The sequence below is a fragment of the Peromyscus eremicus genome, chromosome 2 (genome assembly GCF_949786415.1).
Source record: "Peromyscus eremicus chromosome 2, PerEre_H2_v1, whole genome shotgun sequence".
NCBI classification, from domain to species: domain Eukaryota; kingdom Metazoa; phylum Chordata; class Mammalia; order Rodentia; family Cricetidae; genus Peromyscus; species Peromyscus eremicus.
This window is the reverse complement of record NC_081417.1, coordinates 4716911-4737749: the sequence shown is the minus strand read 5'-3', so window position 1 is coordinate 4737749 and position 20839 is coordinate 4716911. Positions and strand designations below refer to the sequence as shown.

General features: G+C 40.3%; 1 pseudogene; it reads right to left on the bottom strand.

The window, feature by feature from the left end:
- Window positions 1-9825: 9825 nt before the first annotated feature.
- LOC131904447 (proteasome subunit alpha type-7-like) lies at window positions 9826-18962 on the bottom strand (annotated as a pseudogene).
- Window positions 18963-20839: the final 1877 nt, after the last annotated feature.

The following is a 20839-nucleotide window of genomic DNA, read 5'->3' as shown; positions in this document are numbered from 1 at the left end:
TTCATATGGAAAAACAAAAAACCCAGGATAGCCAAAAGAATCCTGTACAATAACACACCCTCTGGAGGCATCACGATCCCTGACCTCAAGCTCTACTACAGAGCTACAGTAATAAAAACAGCTTGGTACTGGCATAAAAGCCGACATGTGGACCAATGGAATCGAATTGAAGACCCTGACTTTAATCTGCACACCTATGAACATAATTTTTCACAAAGAAGCCAAAACTGTACGATGGAAAAAAGAAAGCATCTTCAACAAATGGTGCTGGCATAACTGGATATCAACATGTAAAAGGCTGTAAATAGATCCATATCTTTCACCATGCACAAAACTTAAGTCCAAGTGGATCAAAGACCTCAACATAAATCCAGCTACTGTGAACCTGCTAGAAGAGAAAGTAGAAAGTAGTCTTGAACACATTCACATTGGAGATCACTTCCTAATGATCATGCCTGGACATGAGTGGGGTTAATGAAGGGCAAGGGTCGAGGGAAAGAGAGCTTGGGGGAGCGGGAGATCCCAGCTGGATCAAGAACAGAGAGGGAGAACAAGGAATAGGAGACCATGATAAATGAAGACCACGTGAGAATAAGAAGAAGCAAAGTGCTAGGGAGGCCCACAGAAATCCACAAAGATGTCCCCACAATAGACTGCTGGCAATGGTCGAGAGACAGCCCGATCTGACCTACTCTGGTGATAGGATGGTCAAACACCCTAATTGTCGTGCTAGAAACCCCATCCAATGATTGAGGGAACTGGATGCAGAGATCCACGGTCAGGCCCCGGGTGGAGCTCCAGGAGTCCAATTGGTGAGAAAGAGGAGGGTTTGTATGAGCGAGAACTGTTGAGACCAAGGTTGGATAAAGCACAGGGACAAAGAGCCAAACCAGTGGAAACACATGAACTATGAACCAGTAGCTGAGGAGCCCCCAACTGGATCAGGCCCTCTGGATAAGTGAGACAGTTGATTGGCTAGATCTGTTTGGGAGGCATCCAGGCAGTGGGACCGGGACCTGTCCTCAGTACACGTGCTGGCTGTTTGAAACCTGGGGCTTATACAGGGACACTTGGCTCAGCCTGGGAGGAGGGGACTGGACCTGCCTAGACTGAATCTACCAGGTTGAACTCAATCCTCAGGGGAATCTTTGTCCTGGAGGAGATGGGAATGGGGGGTGGGCTGGAGGGAAGGCAGGGGGGGTGCGGGAGGGGAGAGAACAAGAGAATCCGTGGCTGATATATTAAATTAAATTATAAAATAAAATAAAATAAAATAAATTGTATACATTAGGAAATAAAAAAAAAACAACTCCAATAGATCAAAGACCTCAATGCAAAAAAGGCAATTCCAAGACTTCTAGAAGAAAGCACAAGGACTATCCCACAAGACATAGGAGCAGGAAGGACTTTCTGAATGAGACCCCATTTGCCCTGGATTTAGTTCTAACAATTAAGAAATAGGACCTTGTAAAACTAAAAGCTCTGTCCAGCAAAGAAAACACTCTGTTGAATGAAGAAGAAGTTTACAGAGTTGGAGAAAATCGTTGTCAGATAAATATCTGATATAAGATAATACCAGAATATCTTGAAAAAAATAGAGTCAAGAAAACTACCCAGTTAAAAATGAATTATGGATATGAACAGAGAGTTCTCAAAAGAAGAAATAAAGATGGCTAGCAAATAGATAAAAATGCTCATCATCTTCAGCAATTAGAGAAATACAAATGGAAACAACTCTGGGATTTCATTTCACCCCAGACAGAATGGTTAAGCTCAAGAAAACAATTACAGCAAAATGCTAATGAGAACAAATGCTGGGAAAAGAGAACCTTCTTTCATTGTTTCTGGGATTGAAAACTGGTGTAGCTACACTGGAAATCAGTGTGGAGAATTCTCAACATGCTAAAAATAGAGTGCCATATGACCGAGCTACACCACTCCCTGCCATCGACCTGCAGGACTTAGTACTTGCTTGACCATGTTGATAGCTGCATTATTAATAATCAGGAAGTGGAAGCAGCCTACACATTCATCAATAGAGTGGATAATAAAAACGTTGTACATATACACAGTGAAATTCAATTTAGCTGTAAAGAAAAATGAAATAATGAAATTCACATGTAAATAGATGGAGCTAGAAAATATTATAGTGTGTAAAGTAACCCAGGCCAAGAAAAACAAATGGTACATGTTCTCTCTTATTTGTGGCTCCTAGCAGGTTTGAGTGTGTGTTGTGGAGTAACAGTGGAAGCCAGGAAAGTATAAAGGGATAATTGGGGAGTTAGGGGGTGGAGTTCTAGATAAAAAAGGGGGTAGGTGCTGTGAAGGGGAAAGTGCACAAATGGGGTGACTTTACTGGGGAGGAGTGGGAGGATAATACAGAGAGAGGGAGGGACAGAGAGGAAGGATAAAATAACACTGAGAATTTTTGGAAAAGCCATAGGGAAACCTATTATTTTATAAGCTTACTTAAAGTCACATATATAATATTATATTGTCATTGTGCACACACATATATATGTATACATTTATACAGATACCACAATACACATGTACACACACACACACACACACACACACACACACACACACATTTTTGATGCAGATACCCTACATGGTGGAAAAATGCTTTCTCTAGGAGCCATACGCTATTTAAAAATCCCAATGCTCAGTAGGAATACCTCCCTTTAAATTGTTGTTCAGTGGATCCAAGAGATCTCCTCAGTGATATAGGTATTGCTATATTGATATCGCTTCTTGTTGCCTTCCAGAAACTGAAGGCATCTCATACTTGTGACTCAGGACTTGGAGAAAATTAACTGGTACTGACCTGGAAGCATCTTAACTATCTCTCATAGTGTTGAAAGGGGCTATGGATTTTTCTAAGGGGAAAAATTATCAATAGTCCTACACAGCTGTAAATCCCGAGAACCACAACCCAAAGTATATCGCCAATGGTACAACAGTGGCACCTGTATCTTGTGGGCAATGAACAGGTGTCTAATTGGGCCTTACACCTGTTTAATTGGAGGGAACTCATGCCTGGTACTGCAAACTCACCCAAGAAACCATGGCTGGAGAGTTTCATAGGCCTTAGAGGAGCACCTACTACTTTCGTATTATCCAAGTAGTATAGTTTTCAACTGCTTTTTAAGTACTCATCCTTGTAGCTTTAGATAAATGCAGCTTTTGTTCAATAGACAGAGACTATTAGATTCACAACTGGTCAACATGCAGAAAATAAGTGTTGGTGGGGTACCAAGCTTCAAATACAACATCTGTAACACAACTCCTACACCCAAAACTCAGTGAATATTGCAGGAGTTGTGGGGCAGTGGAGCCTGAGAATCAGGATGACTACTGGTGATGACTTCTTCTGGATAGAACTGGGAATGTTACCCCATGAACTCTCAGCAATATGGCTGCCTGCATGAGACCTTAAGAGACCACAGCAATTGAGCTGCTAACATGATGTGGGGAAATTTCACAGTGCTCTACTCCTAGATGAAGAGCTGTAGGTAGTCAATGGCTGTGGACAGAGGGAGAATCAGTTTCTTTTTTTTTTTTTCAGGGAGGAGAGTCCAATCCTAAGGGATCAGCCCTAAATGCAGATAAGGGAAACACTAACTGTACTCAATAGGTTCTCTCTCTCTCTCTCTCTCTCTCTCTCTCTCTCTCTCTCTCTCTCTCTCTCTCTCTTCTCTCTCTCTCTTCTCTCACTCTCTCTCTCTTCTCTCTCTCTTCTCTCACTCTCTCTCTCTTCTCTCTCTCTTCTCTCTCTCTCTCTCTCTCTCTCTCTTCCTCCCTCCCTCTTTCCCTTCCTCCCTCCCTTCCTCCTTCCTCCCCTCTTTCTCTGTGTATGAGTGACAAAAATAAATGTAGAAGAGATCTTGAATTTGAGAGGGAGTGATTGAAGGGACTTGGAGGGAGTTGAGAGAGGAACGAGAAGATGCAAATATGTTGTGTTCATGTATGAAATACTCAAACTATATTTTTTCTCAATGATCTTCAACTTGGCTTTAACATAAACAAGAAATAAATAGTGTGATGGAAAAAACAGATTTAGAAAATAAAATCAAACAATTTGTTGAATTCAGCCTCCAGGTTTGGAATTTCAGGAAAGGCAACGCTCATTCTTGTGCCACCAAAGATCCTCCTAGTGATTCCTCCTCCTGTTCACATTTCCCAGAGCACTAGCTGAGCACACCTGAAAGGGAGGTGTGTAGCAGAATCATCACAATTTATAAGTACATAGAGTTGGTGGATCTAGTTCCTTGACATTCTCGAATTTAAAGAAAAACACCTGCAAAGTGTAACTGACTCCATGCTGTTCAGGTAGGATAGAAGGACCATTGATTTTGCTTTTTCATGATGAATTAGCCCTTGAAACTCTGACCACTAAAGTTGTGGCTACAGAGTTTGTAGTTTGGTTGAGTTACAGAGAAACTGTCCTCCCTTGTACATAACTTTTGGTGTAGACAAAACTGTAACAAAGATTTGCATAGAAATGTTTCAACAGTCTTACTTTTCTGTCATGTAACACCCAAGGGCTTGCCAGGCAGCTCAGAGCAAATAATGTGTATTGCTCCACGAGGCTGTCTTGAGACCCAGGCTTTCTGTTCTCCACAGTTAGATGTAATTTGTGGTTTAAACAATCTTACTCAGCGGGGTGCCATTTTCAGACTCATGAAAGTGTGAAAGAGATGATAATGGAAACAGCTTCCCGTAGGGAGATGGGAGCTTCACATGACACTGAACTATTAGCGGTGTGGTAGTGCCACAACCATTCCGATGATCTAGGAAGGCTGGAAAATGTGGCTTCTTCCTCAATGGTCATGAACCCAGACATAGAAATTCAGCATGGAGAAGCAGTTACCAGGCTGTGTTAGGCTGTACTATGTTTCCAGAGCTTGGTTTGAAAGAACATTTGAATATTGTATATATACAGTGTAGCAAACAAAGGAATGAGAAATGGTGAGGAGCCTTAGTGGCCTTGCTATAAAATCTGGATTCTCTTTTCCTAACTCCTAAGAAATTGGACAAAATGGCTCTGGATGACATTACTAAAAATTGCTTAAAAGTCTTTAAGGAATTTGTGGTTAAGATCTGGAAAAATTATGGAACTGGTGAGCCATTTGCTTCACAGAGTTTTTTTCAGTTTGTGAATGTGGCTCTAAGTGATACAGGAGTTTACCTGTCTCATTGTTTACCTATTACATAGTATGTTGTTTGTCTTCTGTGTTTTGAATATGATCTGGGAAACTTCATGTGTTAGATATAAAATCTTCAAATTCATATGCTGTCGTGGAGATAGGGCCTTTGGGAGGCAATTAGAGTTAAATGATTTTCCAAGAGTCAAGCCTCTTGTGATTTTACTGGCTGTGGTGGTTTGAATGAGAATGGCCCCCATAGTGTCATAGGTAGTAGGAATTTTAAAAGGTTTTATTAATAAAATCAAACCTGAGGCCAGTTATTGGGGTGAATGCTGGAAGATCAGAGAAGCAGAACAAGCCACAGCTACCTCACCTTGCCAATTTCTCAGCTGATCTTGTTTCCTCAAACTGAAAGCCTCTGTGTCCTCATATCTGATTGGCTTTCAGCTGAACTGTGCTGCTAAAAACCTAAAAGCTTAACCAGCCAAATGCTTCTAGTTTCTGGTCCTCACGCTTTATATACCTTTCTGTTTTCTACCACCACTCCCTGGGATTAAAGCCTCGCTTTCTGGGATTAAAGGCGTGAGTCACCATGCTTGGCTGTATCCTTGAACAGATGGATTTCTGTCTCTGGAATGCTAGGATTAAAGGTGTGAGTGCCACCATTTTTTAGCCTTTGTATCTAGTGGCTGTTCTGTCTCTGACCCCAGATAAGTTTATTAGGATGCACAATATTTTGGGGAACACAATACCACCACAGTCACATGTTTGAAAACTTGGCCCCCATGGGTAGAACTGTATGGGAAGGATTGGGAAGCATGGCTTTATTGGAAGAGATGTGCCACTGTAGGCTGACTTTGGGATTTCAAAAGACCACATTAACAGTGTCTCTATCTCTGCATCATGGTTATGTGTCAAGATGTGAATTCTTATTGGATCCTTAGTTCCACAATCATGGACTCTAAGAAGCTGAAACCATAGCCCAATTAAAGTCTTTCTTTTATAAGTTGTCTTGATCATGGTGTTTTATCACAGCAATAGAAAATTAACTGAGACATTCCTTCCTTCTTACAGTATGATGTCCTCTGCCACGTTATATCAAAAGATGGCTCTTAACAGATAAACCTTGATGCCAGATAGCAGTACCTCCCAGGCCCTCAAAGCATAAGAAATAAAATTCTTTCCCTTTTTGTGGTGCTGTGGGCTGAACCTAAGGCCTCAAACATGCTAGAAAAATGACCCTGGTCATTTTGTCACAGGATGTTTTGTTTTGGAGACAGGGTCTTACTTTGTAGTCCTGACTGGCCTGCAACTCATAGAAACTTTTTTGTCTAAGCCTCCCAAGTGCTAGGATTACAGTTGTGAGCCACCATAACCACGTCTTTTAGAAATAAATCATCTAATCCATGTTACTCTATTACAGAAACAGAAAACAGAGTAGGACAGAACCATATTGTTTATGACTACATGCAGATTGTTCCACCCCCCTGATAGTTTCTAGAGGGCAACACACATAGCTTTGTCCAAAGTAGCTGGTTAATGCATTTTTTTTTTTTTTTTTTGGTTTTTCGAGACAGGGTTTCTCTGTGCAGCTTTGCACCTTTCCTGGAACTCACTTGGTAGCCCAGGCTGGTCTCGAACTCACAGAGATCCGCCTGGCTCTGCCTCCCGAGTGCTGGGATTAAAGGCGTGCGCCACCACCGCCCATATTTTTAAAGTGGGTAAAGATATAAAAAATATTGTTTATTATAAAACATGAGCTGGAGAGGCGGGATGACTCAAGAAGTCAAAGGTACTTGCTGCCAACCCTGAGAACCTGAATTTGACTCCCAGAACACATGCGGTAGATAGAGAGAACCTGCTCCCACAGTTGTCATCTGGCTTCCACACAGTTGGCAAACATGTGCTGCTACCTCTCCACACAGAATTAAAAAAATAGTAAGTACGTAGTAAATAAACATAAAACCTGAGAATACCAAAGTGTCATGACTGACTACTAAAGAGTTAGGGGCTAGAACACATTCAGATAAAAAAGTAGAAGGATAAACACTACAGTGTCAGCAAAACAGAGAGAGGAAATGGAAGGGGAGTGGTCAGTAGCAAGGATCAATAGCAACTGATCAGTAGAGCCTACTCCCTTACTGACCACCTTGGGTTTTCTAACCCTTTAGCTTACTCTGGGGCAGTATATATAGTCCAGATCATCTGTGTTAAGTGAGAACCATTGATTAGGTGATACTTTAAGAGCCAAATGTTTCTGGAAGACTTGATGATTATATTTTTATGTGGAAATTAGTTTGTGATTTGAGTATAATCTATCCTCCATAGGCTCTTCTGTTCCCAGCTGGTGGTGCTATTCTTGATGGTTTGAGTCAAGTTTAAGGGACAAGATCACTAGGACCCTTGAAGCTTGTCCCTCTCCCTGGTACCATCCTTCCCCTTTGCTTCCTGTCTCTAGCATGGGGGGTCAAGCAACTATGGACTGGACCCTCCCAGACTGCAAACTAAAATAAGTCCTTCCTCACTGAATTAGTCTATCTCAGTATCCTGTCAGCAAAGATAAAACTTATGTAGCTACAAAGTGGCAAATCATGAGAGGTAATTTGAGGGTGAAATGGTACATCCTGCATGAAGGAAACATATAGAGCCAAAGATTTAACTTTGCAGTCTGTCAATGAAGTCAATTACCAATGATTCTTATATGCTAGTTTTTGCATGTATCTCATAAATACACGATGGCTGTATAAAATCATTTTACTGATAAGAATATGGACTCAGAAAGTATAGATGTTGTTCAAAGTCAAAGAGTGTGAAATATTCAAACCAAAGTTGTTCTCAAGGTAGCTGTGTTGTCAACAGTTTTAGGGGGGTGAGACATACTTTAATTTTAAATATCATCTCTGACTCTGAAGGGTAACAGTGATATTTAATTTTTGAGTGATTTAATTGTTTCTCTCTATAAATATTACTTAGCAAGACTACAGGGCTCATATCACTAGACAATAGGGAATTTGTTATCTATCTTTTAGAGGCTTGAATAATCTCAAGGTGCTAGGCTGATATTTAGCTAGTTGTTTTTCTGATGTATTAAATTGCTATTGATTCTAAAGAGTGAATGGCTTATTTCCTACAGACTAGTTAGAGTGCACATAATATCTGTGATAACAATTACAATGAGAGGTATGTTCATCCTGGAGTGGAGTCTGTTGTGAGTGTAACAGAGGCTGCTAGAAGGTTGAAGTGCAAGAGTGAGGTGAACATGGAGTTTTCACGGAAACCCAGCCCTCAATTGAACAGCAGAGGTAACTGAGTTATTTAATGGGTATTTTAATTTCTATAACTTGATAAATTATATTTTGAACTAATAATGCACACAGACTTGATTTGCTGAGTTACCAGCAAGATCATGTCCACTACTGCTAATGCTGATAATTATGATTACTTCAGCTAACAAATTTAAACAAACATAAAACAAAAGGCTTCTGGTAGCAAATAACAGTTTGTAATTGTATTATTTAAGTCTCATCTTTTAAAACTTGTCTTTTAATTTATTTGACTGGGAGCATTTAGAAACATCTCTTCATCTCTTTATCTGTGCAGCCATCCACCCATGTATCCACCCATCCACTTATGTCCACCCATGTGTCCACCCATCTACCCATTGACCCATCCATACATCCACATATCCATCCATCCAACCATTCCTTCCTTCCATCCATCCATCCATCCCTCCATCTACCCACTTTCCAATTCATCCATCCATCCATCCATCCATCCATCCACCCACCTTTCCATCCATCCATCCATCCATCCATCCATCCATCCATCCATCCATCCATCATCCATCATCCATCTACTTCATCCATTCTAGTACCTATCAATTCACCCACTCATGTATCCATACATACGCACACACACATCCATCCATCCATCTAATGATCCATCTGTCCTTTAATTCCTGCAATGACATGAATTAAACACTGTCTATACTCAAGACTTCATGCAAGGTAAGTCACCATAGGGTTTATAAAAATGAACTATATACTATAAATCTTGTTATCAAGGTTGTAATCTAGCAATAAAATAAACAGATATATACTCTCTACTTATAAAAATACTGTCAATATCTGTAAATATAAATATAATGAAATTATTGGAAAAAAGATAATTATTTTTGAAAGAAACTTACATTTTTTCCCTGGATGTTACTTAGTAAGCAACTAAAGCATTTTCAAACAAAATTCACCAAATTTCCCCCTTTATGGTACAACTTGCTCACATTTATATGGTCAATAGTTTCATCTGCCACACACTTGAACTAGAAACAAGAAATAATGAAGTTATTCTAGGTTCAAATCTCTAATATGCTCAAATTAATCACAATGTGTCAGATACTTTCCTTCCTAAATATTTCTTGGATTTCTTCTGACTCTCTATACTTGTTTCCATTCAATTACTAACAATTCACTTGTTGGTTTCCCTGCCTCTTTTCTTGTGCTCTAAACCCTTCATATCCACACACTGCCAAAGGGACATATCCAAATAAAACCCCCCTTTCAATGAAAAAGTTTATTGGCCACTTGGACAAGTAGACTGAAGGCCTACAACACCAAGGCTCACTCATGATCAAGGCTGAAAGCTGCCTCAATGGATGCTCACTATATCTCTTCTTTTAATTTCCTTCTTTTTCTTTTTCACTTTCACTGACATACTCCTCAAGTGTTTCAGGATTTAGAATCTTTAGGTACTGTCTCATGATAGATAGCAAGTTCAGTGACTTCTGGAAGGGCCTTGATCACTGCTTTGGTGATCAGATTGTCTGTCTTGATGGCACTATTGATGTAGTCCTTCTTAGGCATTCATGCAGTGACTTGGCAACCCCAGATAATGGCATTGGCCTTGTAGGTATGGTATGTGTCTGAGGGGTCATTATGATAGAGTCTGGGGATGGCATCAAAGTCAAAACTCACAATTAGGGCAGAGATGCCAAATGGCATTCACCCATTGCTCTATGTGTAGCTCTGCTTCAGACTGGCAAAGTAGCAGGTGATGTATTCCACAGAAACTGGGTCCTCCATGGTCAGCTGGTGTCTCTGGCACTCTACCCAGGCTCTGTTGACTATTCTTACATCAGCAGTGTGGCATGCAAAGGTCATGCAGACATTATCATCCAAAGTACAGACCTTCTGCACTGTTCTTTCATCTTTAGCTTGGTCGCTGATTTTTTTTCATACCAAGAACAACAATGCCCCATCCTTGAACACTAATCATAGTGGAGCCCTTCTTGATTACCTCTGCACATATTCCACTTGGAAGAAGTAGCCATAGGACCAGGAGACATGCCCTCAAACTTTTCTCTCGGCCTTATCTTCTCACTCAAGAGTTATGGTTTTGGATTTTCTGGAGTTAATTACAGTTTTTCCTCATACATATTTGGTTTCTAAATTCTATACCTTTCACATTTTTTTGAAAAATCATTCTATCATAACATTGGCTGTAATTCTTGTACTTACTCCAAGTTGTAACCCAAGACTCACCTTCTATTGAGAGTCTTCATTTGGCTCTGGTTCCATTTTCCTGTGACTTCAGCACTCTGGAGAGTAAGGCATGAAGACTGTTAATATGAAGTCAGCCTAGGCTACTAAGACTGTATATGCCCACATATAAAATTTCCTTAACTAACTGTACAAAACCAAGGGAGTAAAACTCTGTGCTTACATTTTATGCCCATCACCCTAAAAGATGTGCAGATCACTCCCCTGGACTTTTCTGGGAAAACAAGTGAAAAAAGAACTGTCATTCAATCCCTGTCACTTTGTACCAATGGACCTAAGTATACTTAAGTCTCCTACCTTCAGAAGTCACACAATGAAGGGAATAATACCCAAAGCCACTAACTTCAAAATCTGATGGAAGAAAGGAGAAAGGTCCCCAAATAAGAGGTTTGGAGTACAGTGGCTTCAGCCCCATCAGGGACATGATGCCATGAGCATTCTCATCACATATGCTGAGTACCTGAGACTTTTGGCACTGAGGATGAAAGGTGTGCCACATAAGCATGGACGATGGAACCTGTCTAGGATGGAGTCTTAGGATAATGGTATTGAAACTTCTATCTCTAGTTACCTCATCTAGCTTCTCAGATAATTTCCTCATCTGGAAAACAAAGATGAAAATAGCCTTGCAAATGGATGGTGTGAAGAGAAACACAGGCTAGTTTATCTAAAATAATTAAAACTGGTTGGATGTGCTATACCTTGGGCTTGTCTCTGCCCAAATCACTGGATGAAAGTGGACTATGTCATCCTTGTCTTTCCTCCACCTGGTTGATTGCCAACGAATGTACTGAAGAAATATCCTCAGGACCTTCCTGACTTGGGAGAGTGACTTAGACCATGGCTATCCTGGGAGGAGTGAGTATTGGCCCAGTGGTCCCCAGGCCTTGCCAGGTCTCACTTATACTGTCAGGGGAGAGGAAAGAGCTTAAAGCTAATGATTTGCAGGCTTATGATTATTATGCTGAGGGGAACCCAAGAGAACCCTCTTGTGCTTTATGTTCACATGCTGGAGCATGTCTGTGATCCCCATGAGACACCCAGCGTGGCCAATAGGGAAGAAGTAGACCAGGAAAGGAGGGGGGATAGTGTGTCTGGAAACATTGGGACCTGGGAGCAGTTCCACCTTGGCAATATATACTCTAAGGAACTATGAGAAGGAGAAATTAATAAGGTAGAGATCTAAAGAAAAGTCAATAACTCTGTGGTGAATATCATAGAACTGCAAATCAGAACAAAACCCAAACATCATTACAATGATAAGATCTATACTGAGAAGAGCAGACAGAATAAGCATGGGTGAATGAAGAGAAAATGGTCTGAGGTATCACAGTGAACTCAGACATTCCTTAGGGGTGAACTCATTTACAAGCAAAGATACTTTTTATAGAAGACAGTCTTCTATAATCCAAGTCAAGTAGTGTTCTGGAAGAACATGGTGCAAATAAGACAGAAAAAAAAAACATAAAATGAAATTAAAAATTTCCAGATGAAGTACCATGTATGAGGTTGGCAGAGGATACCAAGCTTAAATTAAAACAGAAAAAAAAGATTTCTGACTCAGAGGTCTGTCTTCATGATCATTTTTTGACTCTGCTGAAAACATGTGCCTTCCTCAAGCATTGAGAATCCACACGGGAGCTGGTGGTGGTTCCTCTGCAGCTATGTTTAAGACCTAATACAAAAGGCCAGTTCCCATGGTTTTCCATGGCAATGATATTATGACCAAACTTATACTCATCAAAACTGTCATTCCATGCTGGCACTTGGGGTCAAATTTTGAGTCTGGGGGACAGCAAGCAGAATGGCACTACACATTTGAGTTGCAACTTGGCAGAAAGCTGGTCTCATTTGTACCTTTGCTCCAGGGACATGTGCTAGACACTCTCATTTCCTATGCCTTGGACACTTACAGTTCCTTCCCACCTGGGGCCTTGCACTCTTTCATGACTTCTCAGACAGACTGATGCTGCCATCTGCTGCTCCACCCTAACCCCCCTTTGGAATAATCAATTCATTTCAGAGAAGGTCGGGGCCTTCCTTTCTGTATATATGATGCTTATATGAATGCCAGACACATTTTAGTTGCTCCATGGCTCTTAGTTGAAGAAGACAGGGTAAGGAGTGAGTGAGAGAGGAAAGGACAGAAGGAAATGAGAGAGAATGGAGATTCATGAGTAGGTGGTGTGATGAATGGAGTCAGTCTTGGCTGCTAGTGTGTTGATCAGAAAGAAAAGAGACATAATGCAAGCTGAAAGTCAGATTCAAGTTCCTCCAGAAGGCACTGAATCAATTCAGGCTATGACTTTAAAGACATTTTCTGATCATTTTAGACTATGACAAGCTACAAGGCCCTCTCCACAGCTCTTTAAGTACTCACTCTTCTGGGGATTTGCAAAACCAACTCTTCTAAGTAGCAGCAGCAGCAGCAGCAGCAGCAAGCCACCAGGGGCCTGTTAGCTTTCTGAATGCCCTGGGGGCTGATACAATCAATCTCAGGCTAAACTATGACTTCAAGATTTTAATACTTAAACTATAGATTTTCTCATAAGGGTTTCCTTGCTAGTTAATATGTTTTTTAAAAAATAAATGTTTTCTGTTTTTTAGTTATTTCCTTAGAAATTTTCAGTTTCCATTATTTGTGGAAGTTGTATACTGCAAGATCACTGTAAGCATTGAATTAGTGAGTGCAGAAGCACTGCTCCAAGGAAAAATGCAGCTTAAGGTTCTGGTAAGCATCTTGTTCAGGAACTTTGTCAACTTATCACACATAAGCTTGCTTTATATGCATTTTTACATAAAGACATTGTATTTAATACAGATTATCAGTTCTCTATCCTGTGCACATGACTGGACACACTAAATAAATATTGTGAATATTGGTTTTGGAGTGGAAAGTACATTTTAGAAAGTAGGTGAATTAACAGGTCTTAAAGCAGTGAAAAATGAAGAGTTCTAATTTTGTAAGATGTGATTCTGTACTGATACATGAATTTAAGTGTGGGTGTGTAGTAGAGCTCAGAACTGTGTCATTCTCGCTACGATTCAGATCCCGTCAAAGCTCTTAAGCATCTTCAGCTCATGGAGAATATGTATTTGATTTATTATTTAAGAAATGTTTATATTGAGCTCTTCATCTTTTCTAGCATTCTGGAGGCTTATCAAAGCATAAAACTTTTGTAATAATGTAATTGTTTCATAAATTGTAGATTTAAAAAACCATGTTCATGATCATATCTTATTTGATTCTTGAGTCTCAAATGTGATAAAGGAGGGAATCCAGACTAGAAAAATGGATACAAAATCAAAATAAAGACCTGGGTTGAGAGTATAGCATGAAGCCAAGATTAGAAGCCAGACTTTATTTTACCATCCCTATCATGTGGCTTCACATCTTCACAAGCGAACAACCATGGATTAGGTGGCTCAGGCACTAACAGCTAAGAAGACATGGCAGATGACTGTAGGAGGCACTGAAGATCTGAAGGTGATCGATAAGCAAAAACGAAGACATGGCCTCTGGTCAAACAGGTCATCATGCAAAGTGCTAGGAACAGTCTCTGCAGCCAAATATCCTGATGTCCAAATCAACTGTGTGGATTAATAGTTGTCTTTCAGTTTCCCTGTACATTCACTTATTTATCCAGGAAATGGGGTGACAATAATAATAGAACCACTAGGTCATTGAAATATCGAAATTAATTACATATATGAAATGCTGTGTAAATGCTCTTCTGAGGAAATCTGCAGGCACTCAGTAGTGCCACCACAAATGATGTCCCATGTATGCTACCAGTGGCAGGGCCAGAAGGACAGGGCTACTTGAGCTCTGTGTGTCCCAAATGATGCTACCACAAGCCCTGCAAGCTGGATGTGGAGGGATAGACCTTAGCGTTTGTCTTGCTGGGTTTTACTCCTGCTTTAGTCCTGTTTTCATTGCTGTCCCCTTGTCTCTCCTTTGTGCCCGTCTTAGCTTTTTTTTTTTTTTTTTCTATTGCTGGGAGACACCATGACTTAATTAGGATTATTATTGCTGTGATGAAACACCATGACCAAAAGCAACTTGCAAAGGAGAAGGTTTGTTTCACTCATGGTCCATATAACTGTCCATCATCAAAATCAGTGAGGGCAGGAACCTGGAGGCAGGAGCTGACGCAGAGGCCAGGGAGGCTTGCTGCTTACTCGCTTGCTAATCACAGCTTGCTCATCATGCTTTCTTATTGGACCCAGGACTGCCAGATGGTTCTTCCCCTATCAATCACTGGTTAAGAAAATGCCCTACAGCTGGTTCTCATGGAGGCATTTTCTCAGTTGAGGTTCCCTCCTTTTAGATAGCAGCAGACAGGCAAGCGTGGTGCGGTAGCACTAGCTCAGAGCTTACATCTGATTCACAAGTATGAGGTAGAGAGATAGACAGATAGATGGATAGATAGATAGATAGATAAATAGATAGATAATGGAAGTAGCTTGTGCTTTTTAAACCTCAAAGCCCACCCCCAGAAACGTATCTCCTTTAACAAAGCCACATTTTTAACTCTTCTAAACAGTTGCACCAACTGGGGACCAAGTATTCAAACCTGAGACTGTGAGGGAGCATACTTATTCAAGCCACACATCTCATTTCTCGGCTCCCACAAAACCATATCATAATGCAAAACACGTTTAATTCAACTTCAGAAGTTCCCATAGTCTTTTACAATTTCAGCAGTTTAAAACTCTAGAGTCTATTCTGAGACTTCATGCAATCTTTTAATTGTAACTGTCTCACCCTGGCTCTACCCTAAACTTCTCCAGCCCATGGGCTTCCCTTCCCCTTGCTTCCAGTTCCTATAGAACCCTTCCATTTCAGCCACACTCTCTGCCAATCTTTCTTGGCCTCCTTTGGCCCCTGCTCTCTTCCTCTCTTGCTCAGTTCTTTTTGCTTCTTTTCCCCACTCTCTCCTCCCATGGCCCAGTTCAGTCTGCTGGTCATGTCTTATCTCCTACTTCCTCTCCCTGCTCTGAACTTTTCCAGATGCCTCTGGCTGTTATCTCCTCATATCTACAATAAAAACCTTCTCCTCAACCATGCCTGGCAGTGGTCATGTCCTCATTTTTTACTTCTGGTGCCAAAACCTCCACTTTATACAGCAAACATCTCTAAAATTAAAAAGCAAACTAAATATGTCCAATGTACAGTGGTACAGAATATACATTCCCATTCCAAAAGGGATGAAAGGGGACACGGTGAGGAAATATGGACTAAAGCAAGATTGAAATTCACCAGGGTAAACTCCCAATTCTGTAGCTAAGTATATGTCTGATGTCAAAGGGTTAGATGGCTCCGCTCTCCCAACTTTGCTGACTATAACACACTCTTGGGGAAGTTCCACTACCCATCTGCAGCTCTCCTTGGTAGATATCCCATGGCTCTGCCTGAGTTCAGAGCAAAAGTGATTCGGTGTCTTCTGGGGGAACTTGAATCTGGCTTTCAGCTGCATTATCTACCTCTTTTCTTTCTAATCAGCACACTAGCAGCCAAGACTGTTTGAATCCATTCATACACCACCTACTCATAAATCTCCATTCTCTCTCATTTCCTTCTGTTCTTTCCTTTCTCACTCACTCCTTACCCTGTCCTGTCTTCTTCAACTAAGAACCATGGAGCAACTAAAATGTGTCTGGCATTCATATAAGCATCATATATACAGAAAGGAAGGCCCCTGACCTTTTCTGAAATGAATTGATTATTGCAATAGGTGGTGAGGGTGGAGCAGCTGATGGCAGGAGTAGTGGGAAGGGGTCTTTCCCTTTATTCTGTTTCTCATCAGGCCTCTTCTTGTCCTAGCACAAACCATAGCTCCAACATTAAATTTCTCGGTGCTCTTTTTTTTTTCTCCTCAAACTGTACATTTTGAATTTCTTTTTGTCCTGCTTGTTCCTCTTCATTTTAGATCTGTGTAAGAGTGACTGTTAATAATGATACAATAGAGCCAATAAGTCTTGAACTTTCCTTTGCCAATGAAATTAGTTCCAAACTCTTAAGTTTATTGCTCAAGCAGATTTTTAGAATAAAGGCAAAAAGCAGTCACAATCTTTGCCCAAATATCACAAGATTGGTCTCTGGCCCAGTTTCTAATATTGTTCCCCTCTGAAACCTCTTGAGCTGGGCCTCCATAGTTTACGTTAATCTCAGCACGACTGTCTTCCAAGCTCCTACTAGGATGGTCGAATAATCACTGCTACCGTGTTCAACTGCTTTCCTAGTCAAAGGTCTTAAAATTCTCCACATTCCTCCAAAAACAGTATGGCCAGGCCTGCCATGGTAATACTCCATGCTTGGTACCAACTTCTGCCTTAGTTACTTTTCTATTGTTATAAAGAGAAACCATGACCAAGGCAACTTAGGGAAGAAAGCATTTAATGGAGGCTTACAGTTTCAGTGGGTGAGTCCATGAGCATTATGGCAGGGAGCAGGGTGGCAGGCAGGCAAACATGACATTGGAGCAGCAGCTGAGAGCTCACATCTGATTTAGAAGCATAAGGCAGAAAGAAAGCTAGCTGGGAACGAAATGAACATATTAAACCTCAAGGCCCCCCCCCCCCCCTTCTCTTCCAACAAGGTCATGCCTCCTAATCCTTCTCAAACAATTCTACCAACTAGGGACCAAATATTCAAACACATGGGGCCCCGGAGGCTGTTCTTATTCAAACCACAGCAATTCCATTGTGTATTGGAAGTGTTTCACTTGTCAGCTTTATAGTAGTTCATGGCGAGAGTTTATCTTGAGTTTCAGAAGATACTATGGGTTTTTGAACAACGTGGAGAATGTAAGACTATGAGTACTTTTAAAGTTTGCTGAATACATTTTGCATTGTAAAATGGCTATTTGCTTGTAGAAGTCAGAACTAGAATGTTATTGTTTGGATGTGAAATACCCTTTACAGACTCATGTGAATGGATACTTGGCTCCCAGCTCTTGACATCCTTTTGGGATATGGAGCCTTGCTGAAGGAAGTGGGCTTCTGAGAGGTGGGTTATGCAGGTTGTACCAGCTGATTTCAGACACAAGAATGTAATTCCAGTGTTTGGAAGGTGGCAGCAGCAGAATTAACAGTTCAAAGTCTTTCGTGGTTATGTTGTGAGTTTAAGACCAGACTGGGATACATGAAAACAAAAATCAAAAACATTTCAAAACAAAACAATTTTCAAAACAAAACAACAAAAAACAAACAAAAAAGGAAAGTGGAAGATAAGAAGGTAAGACAAAAATGAAGGAATAAGGTGAAGGAAATTAAATGGAGGTCTCATTGACTGGAGAATATGGAGGTTCACTGATCATTATTTACAGGGACACAAAATAAGATTTTCCTTTTTTTTTTTCTATTGGAACTCACCTTAATGGTTAAATTTACAAGAAAAAATAGTCAGAGAATATAAATAAATAAGACAGTGGGAGCACAAGCCAGTAAGCCTTTCCTAGGGGGTAATTAGTTGTGTATTTTGAAATTCTGTTTCTACTAAAGTAACAGATAAATTACTGGGAAAATGTTATGACCTGATATACAATATATCTACTAGGTTCACAGAGACAAAGAGGACATGTTATAAAGCAGATCATGGAAGAGCAACTAAACACTTTACAACTTATTGATATAAACACAAATAGCTATTAGAAGTGACAATGGTACAAATTATACTTTCAGACTGATAAGGACAGAACACGTATAGCATCATATAACAGAATACAGGGCAGTGAATAGCATAATTGAATTTCAAAAGCCTTTAGTGTACAAAGAGTAAACATTCCATACTCACATTCACAGAAAATATTCAGTGGGTGCACGCCAAGCAACACATAGCTTGTATCCGTGGAGCTTTGCCGGTGACCATCACTATATACTTTTCCCTGTCACTCAAAGCTCTGTTAAGACTTTAGATTATTTTCATTTCTAACAGAAGACCCCCCCAAATAAGGTGCTGATCTCCTGGTTCATGGAAATGGGTTGGTGATGAAGCCTTGTTTATGGTGGTCTCCGAAGAGCTGAGTGGAAAGGTTTCCGTGCTGATGAAAGACACCACAAAGGCTGGATTCCCCTAGCAACTTGCTACCCAGCACAGGACAGAGTAGAAACAAGCTCCCAGCCACTGAGGCATTGCAGGAGGCCCAATGCCAGTGGGCATCAACTACCTGTTTACTTTTAAAAGGGAGTATTTTTCCATGGACTTCTTCTGATAGCCAAATCCTGTACTGCCATCTTTCACTAAGTTCATCTTAGGAACACTCAACTAATTTAAAGATTCTGTTTATGCAGTTTAGAGACTTTTAATTCTACCCTCCTTCATAGTTTAAAAATTTTAAACTGTAATTGAAGAAAGTAAAGAAAACAACATATTTAAAATGAGAAATAACAGATCCATGTTTTTATTTCATTTATTTTATTCTCATCCTTTCACTCTATGGAAGAAACTATCCTGAAGTGCTGTTTTATGTCTACATGTACAAACACACACACACACACACACACACACACACACACACACAAACACGTGCTTTCCTTCCACAAAATGTGGGACATGTTTTAAAAAGATCTTAATATTACATCATGGATAGCCATGGCTGTGTTATGTAGAATAATCAACTGGTTAATCATTTGTTTAACTATTCCCATTGATAATTGACATAGAGGTGGTTACCATTTCTTTTTTATTTTAAATAACACAATATGCACTTTATACATTAATGGCTACTGTGATTATTCCAAGACGAAAACCATGCTCAGACAATTGTGGCATCAAAGGTGTGGGCACCTCAGTGCGTGAAAGTGTTTCCTTCTAAAGTCACCATCTTCTCTGTTTCCTCAGTATAAGTGACAAATGAGAATACCAGCTTCAAACGGCCTCTAGGCTGACATTGGGACTGAGCTGGGAATATTCAATCCCTTGCCAGAAAACTCCTTGAGCCCAGACAGACCCTCTGAGGGGTTCTAGTAAGGACAAAAGTAACCAGACAACACTGAATAACTTCTCATGGGGCATCCAGACTCAGTATGCTACTAAAATTAGGAATGAAAAGATCAGAGCCTATAGGTGCCTCCAGAGCTCTGAGATATTTCCATTTCCAATATATGTCCTAGAATGCCATATGAGTATTTCATTGGAAACTGTTTGATAGAGAATATTTTATCATCAGAAGCCTTTCCAAGGTATATTAGTCCATTTCCCATTGATACAACAAAATGTGTATCCTGGGTACATAGAAAGAAAAGAAGTATGTTTAGCTTGGTTTTGATTTTTATAATGCATTCAGCATGTGTGGTGGAATAAGCAGGGATTTTAGGGGCCTGCTCTGGGAGAGTGAGTATTTCTTCTATTCAACACCCCAGCCATATACTCACACCTCACTTCAAAGATGAGCAGGAGGTATACCTAGCTGTGTGTCAAGGAAGGAAAGGAAATAGGTTGAATACACAGTGGACAGTTATTTCTACAGGAGTACTAGATCAGGTGAACTAAGTATTTGCTACCCTGGATAGCCTTTAGGTAGATAGGTCTAATGGGGCATATAACATGGATTGTACATCATTAGTACCATCACTGAGTTTATAGGTGAGTTAGAAAGACAATCTCCTGTGTCCTCCGCCACAATTGTAAACCTAGGCATTGTGTGCTAACTGCTTGAAATGGAGAAGTGGGTTTTTAAAGAATTTTAGGAGTTGATAGGGGATTTCTGGGTATAGGAGAGGCTGACATCATGACTTACATGTGTCTCAGATTCCATATGGCCTTAAGGGATAGCAATAATGTTTCTCGAAACTTGTCACCTCATATTAAACTTTGTAAATTCAATGTCTCAAAGTTTTAAAAGAAGGTCATAATCTCAAAAGACTGTGAAAATGCATTAAAGACAACCATGCTGGTTTTTGTTCTAGACACTGGGGTACAGTTTGAAGGAAATAGACCAAAGCTTGTCTTCATACAATTTAGTGGATTTTACCATAGGAGGAAATTTATAATCTGTGAAATTCAATGCACATGCGCACATGCAGTTATATCCCACCGTGCTTACCACATGAAAGCCCCATCCCCTGCAAGTCAGGTGACTTTTAACTTGAGGCATACTTGTGGTTACAACATCTTTCAACACACTC